A 6,000-nucleotide genomic window follows, 5' to 3' on the forward strand; every position below is an offset into this window, starting at 1 on the left:
CGGTCGGAGAAGAAGATCGAGAAGGAGTGGCGCGCGGACTGGTGCTGGGTTCGTGTGGAGGAATCCGAGGAGTTCATCTACACGCCCACCGAGCTGCCGGTGCCCAACGACACCTGGCGGAACTGCTACAGCCGCGATGCCGAACTCCTCCCAATCGTCAAGAGAATCAAGGCCCTGCGGCTAGCAGGGCTCACCGACCTTGACGTAGCGCGCACCTACATCAGCCGGCGTATCGCGCCGCTGCAGCTGCGCTCCCGCCCTCGATGTACACGGGGCCCGGGGACACCACCCGCCTCCAGCACGGGGGCATGGCCCCGGAAGCAATCCGGGCGTGGGTGAAGGGGATCACCGGCGAAGACGCCGCCTTCACAGAGCTGCCGTCGGGGGCTCCCTCCCTCCATGCCGGTGTCCCGGGGTTGCACAAGATTATCAGCGGCTACCCACCCTGCAACGAGTGGGGGCTGATGTCTGACTCCCCCGCTCGGGCCCCGCGTCCCCCTCCACCTGCAACCCGAGGGAAGCGGGTGGCTGAGGACAATGGAGGAGAGTCGGAGCTCAGCTGGCCCGACCTTCTGCCGAGGTTCGAGATGCAGGCCGCGAAGGTGGACGGCACGGACGTCAGCACCTTGATCCCCTTCTTCTCCGACATGGTGGGGAAGCTCGGGGCACTCGACGTGTGGATCTCCAAGTTCTGCGATGGGGAGATAGCCTCATGCGCCAGGGAGATCGCCGAGACGATCCTCCCCCGGGTGCACCTCCACCACCCGGACTTCCCCTTTGAGATGCTGCTGGATGCCTGGTCGGACAGCGAGGATGGCCCTACTCACTGCAAGGCGCTGAGCAGGATCGTCAAGGAGGTGGCGGACCAGATGCAGAGGAAGCCGGAGCCAGAGCCAGAGGCGGAGCTCCCAGCCGAAGACCCCGGCAACTAGTCGCCGCAGCCCCTTGCCGGTCCTTGTTTTATCTTTATGTCTTTTTTTTTGATTCCTGCAAGTACCGCGCTTGGTGCCGTTCGAACAATTAACATTTTATTAGCTCGTGTAATCGTTCACTACTTTTTATGAATTTTGTTTTCCGGTTCTACTTGGTACTTGCTTCTTGTTCCCGGGATTGACTCACGGGGTGGATCTACTGGCCTTCGTGTGCTACGCCTTGTGTTGCCAGGGACTCGCGCGCGACACACTTAACCGGACCAGGGACCTGGGACGGACCCGCAGTGCCGACCTGGGGTCAAGTAGCTGCGGCGAGCCACTCCGCTTGCGGGATAGCTACCCCCAAGCACCGCTCACGGGACGGACCCGCGAGCCGCACGAGGAGCGCACTCCCCCCGCAAGGGTCCTTCTAACACCCCAGCCACACGGAGGGCTCGAGCCACACCAGCGAGCCAATGCTAAGCGTCAGAAAGTTAGGTGATCAGGACCATGCACTTAGCTGTCTGTTCTCGCACTTGGAACGCTTGCTGGAGGGATGCGGCAGGAACGCTGTGGCAGGGCCGCCGTCGGCGCCAAGCATTGATGGCGGCTCCACCACAGCGTCTCCGCAGCAGCCCTCGCCTCGGAACCACCTGTGGGAGGGGTGCGGCAAGGGCACGGCGGCAGTGCACCCATCAGCATTGAGCGCTGATGGCATGCACCACCACCGTGCCTCCGTGGCCTCCCTCACCTTGGAAGCTATCTTCTTGGTTTCGCTCTGAGTTGCTCCATGGCCACCACGCCCTTTTATAGGCGCGGCGAAGAACCTTGCCACCATGCGCGCCGAGTCACCGCGGCACACATGGTGCCACACCCCTTGAAGTGCGGCCAAGGCCTTGCCACCATGCGCGCCAAGTCGTCGCGGCACACGTGGCGGCTCCCTCCTGCAGCAGGAGCCTCGAAGTGCGGTGAGGACCTTGAAGTGAGGTCGCCACGCACTACTGGGCACCGCTAAATGACACAGCCCGTGAGCGGTCCACTAGCACCACAGTGCGCCCAATTCCGTCCTTGCCCTGCATGTCAGATTCTTACCGAGCCCAAGATGCTGCAATTTTTTTTTTGAAATGCACGAAAAAAGACGCAACACAGATAGAGCACAGGTAACCCTCCTGCCTCCTAGCCCTCGGACACAGAAGGGTCGATGCCAAACTTGGGTGTGAGCACTCTTCCATTCTAGGACGTAGCTTCTGCGCGATGCGCATTGCGGGGAGCCCGGCAATGGCATGGGCCCACGCCGGAGCGACCCGACAACGGGTTTTTGTTTTCGAGACTCCGGCAGCCCCATGCTCACAACCAAGGATGGAACAAGACTTCTGTGCACCTAAGAAGGACACAAAAGGAAGAAACATGCAAATAATTGAGACAACTTGAAACTCAGAGGAAAGCACTTATTTTTATTCATAGAAACTAGCGGTTTACAATCGGGGGTTGCCTGGCTACACTAGTTCGAGAGGCATGCTGCCGGAGCATCACCTGTGGGTCGGGCTCCGCCGCTTCATGGGTAGAACTTACGCAAGTGCTCAAGGTTCCAACTGTTTTGCACCGGCAAGCCTTCTTCGGTTTCCAGCCGGATAGCCCCCGGTTTGGTTACCTGCTCTACCCGGAAGGGGCCCTCCCATTTCGGAGCCAGCTTGTTCCCGGCCTTCGTTCCTTGGATCCGGCGCAGGACAAGGTCTCCGATCTCGAGCTCCTGGGGACGGACCCGCCTGTTATTGTAACGGTGGAGTCCCTGCTAGTAGCGTGCAGCCCGCACAGCAGCCCGGCATCGAAGTTGTTCGATGAAGTTTAGATCGTCAACCCTCTGCTCGTGTTGGCTATGGTTGCCGTACGCGCGTATTCGAGGGGATCCATGCTTGAGCTCGAGGGGCAGCACCGTTTCTGCCCCGTAGACAAGGGCGAAAGGAGTTTCACCCGTTACCTGGCTAGGTGTGGTCCTGATCGACCACAGCACGGGCTGGAGTTCTTCGACCCAGTGCTTCCCGTGGCCTTTGAGCTTGTCAAAGGTTCTCGTCTTGAGCCCCCGCAACACCTCTGCATTGGCTCGCTCCGCCTGTCCATTGCTCCTCAGGCGAGCATGTCCTCGCAGTAGGCTTGGAACACAGCGCTCGTAAATTGTGTGCCATATTAGGTGATGATGCCGTTAGGCACACCAAACCGGCACACAATGCCCTTGAAGAATTTGATGGCTGCCTGAGCGGTCACCTTCCGCACTGGCTCCACTTCCACCCACTTGGAGAACTTGTCGATGGCCACGAGCAAGTACTCATAGCCGCCAACCGCTCTCGGCAACTTGCCGACGATGTCTAGCTCCCAGAACGCGAACGGCCAGGAGGATGGAATGACTTGCAGGGCCTGCGCCGGCTGGTTACTCTTGTTCGCGTAGAACTGGCACGCCTCGCACATCTTGACTAGCTGCTCAGCATCGGCTAGTGCTGTAGGCCAGTAGAAGCCGTGCCGGAAGGCCTTGCCAGCTAAAGCCCGGGAGGCCACATGGTGGAAACATGTGCCTCGGTGTATGTCTTCCAGGAGTGCGCGCCCTTCGTCTTGGGGCACGCAGAGGAGCTTCACTCCATTTGCACGCCTCCGGTAGAGGTTCCCGTCCACCAGGGTGTACATCTTGGCTTGTGGGCTACGCGTTCCGCGGCAACGTCACCTTCCGGGAGGGCTTCTCCCTTCAGGTGGTGGGTGATATCCACTGCCCAAGGTGGGGTTTTCTTGCTCATGCATGCCGCTACATCTGCGGCATGGACCTCCGCTGTTGCGGGGTTTTCTTCGGGTGCCAGGGGGGCTTCCCCAGCGGCCGGCTTGGGGGCAACCGAAGGCGCAGTCTGCCTGTGCCAAAACACCCCCGCCGGAACCTTCCGGCGCTCTGCTGCCAACTTGGACAGCTCGTTAGCCGCGAAGTTATACTTGCGCTTGACGTGCTTGAACCGCAAACCCTTGAACTTGCGTTCCAGCTTGCGGACCTCATCCACGTATGCTGCCATCAGCGGGTAGTCGTAGTGCTTGTTAACCTAGTTGATCACGAGTTGGGAATCCCCGCGAACAACCAGGCGCTTGATATCAAGGGCGATCGCCGCCCGCAACCCGGCAAGCAACCCTTCGTACTCAGCCGTGTTGTTGGTGGAGTTGGGGAAGTCGAGCTGGATGGCGAACTTCAGCTGGTCTCCTGTGGATGACTCGATGATGACTTCGGTGCCAGCTCCCTGCAGGCTGAACGCACCGTCGAAGTACAAGATCCAGTGCCCTTCGTCCAGCTTGCCGGGCAGGCTGGTCTCCGGCTCTTCTTCTTCTACGCCCGTCGAAGTCCACTCCGCAACAAAATCAGCCAGAGCCGCACTCTTGATGCTCTTGGTGTTGGAGAAGTGCAGGTCGAACTCCGACAACTCCATCCTCCATTCGGCCACCCTTCCGGTGGCTTCACGGTTGGTGAGGACTTGCTCAAGGGAGAATCCCGACACCACCGTGACGCGGTGCGCCTAAAAGTAGTGGTGCAGCTTGCGTGATGCAAGCAGAATACCCAGCAAGAGCTTCTGCTCTTTCGGGTACCGCGTGCGGTCGTCGCGTAACACCGTGCTGACGAAGTACACAGGGTGCTGCATGAGCCGTTTGCGCGGTGTTCACGCCGCCGGTTCAACGGCGGTCCCTGGGTCCGAGGCGGTTGCCGGGGCTAGCTCAGCCCCCTGCCCCGCAACCTCAGCCCCTGGGGGGTCTTCTTCCCTCTCGGCAACTAGGACCGAGCTGACCACTTGGTCAGTCGCCGCTAGGTAGAGTAGCAGTGGCTCGCCCGGCTTGGGGGCGACGAGGATCAGCGGCGACTGCAGGTACCGCTTGAGATCCTGGAACGCCGCCTCAGCCTCCGGGGTCTAATCAATTGGGCCCTTCTTCTTCATTACCCTGAAGAAAGGCAGTGCGCGTTCGCCCAACCTCGAGATGAAGCGTCCCAGCGCGGCTACGCAGCCGTTGAGGCGCTACACGTCCTTCACCCCGCGGGGAGCCTCCATTTTCTCGATACCTTCTATCTTCTTTGGGTTGGCTTGAATCCCCCTTGGCGAAACCAAGAAGCCCAAAAGCTGCCCCGAGTCTACACCAAAGGTGCATTTCTCTGGGTTCAATTTGAGCTTGATCCTGCGGAGGTTATCAAACATTTCCCGCAGGTCATCAATCAGTGAGTCCTCGCGCTTTGACTTGATGACGACATCATCCATGTAGGCCTTAGAGTTTCGGCCTAGCTGGGATCCCAAACACTCGCGTAAAGCACGCTGGAATGTTGAGCCCGCGTTCTTCAACCCGAATGGCATGTACCTGTAGCAGTAAGAGCCAACCGGGGTGATGAACACCGTTTTTTCTTCATCTTCGACTGCCATCTTAATTTGATGGTAGCCGGAAGAAGCATCCAGAAAACACAGCAAATCACAACCGGCAGTGGAATCTACTATTTGATCAATGCGAGGTACAGGGAAAGGATCTTTAGGACACGCACAGTTAAGATCAGTAAAATCTACACACATGCGAAGTTTACTTTCCCCCTTGGGTACTACTACAGGGTTAGCTACCCAAGTGGGGTACAGTACTTTCCTGATAGCCCCCGCAGCTTTAAGCTTGTCCACTGTTGCTTGATGAAATCTTTGCGCTCATGTGCTTGCCGGCGGATCTTCTGCTTGACGGGGCGGGCGTCCGGACGCACCGCAAGTCGATGCTCGATCACCTCCATAGGAACTCCGGGGAGGTCCGACGGTTCCCAGGCGAACACGTCGGCGTTCGCCTGGAGGAAAGTGATGAGGGCGCTTTCCTATTCGGCGTTGAGGTTCGCACCGACGGTGACGGTGCGCTCCTTGTTTCCGGCTTGGAGGGGCAGCTGCTTCACCTTGACGGCCTCCTCCTTGAGCTTCTGGCCCTTGTCGGGGCACAAGCTCGTGCCTGCGCCTCCCCCGGCAAGCTCTTGGGGGGTAGCGCGGGCCTTCTTCGCTACGGGGTGATCGCCCGGCAACGAGCCTTCGCTTCCGGCGACGTCCTCGTCACCGGAATC

This window comes from Brachypodium distachyon, chromosome 2 (assembly GCF_000005505.3).
Source record: "Brachypodium distachyon strain Bd21 chromosome 2, Brachypodium_distachyon_v3.0, whole genome shotgun sequence".
Classification (NCBI taxonomy): Eukaryota; Viridiplantae; Streptophyta; class Magnoliopsida; order Poales; family Poaceae; genus Brachypodium; species Brachypodium distachyon.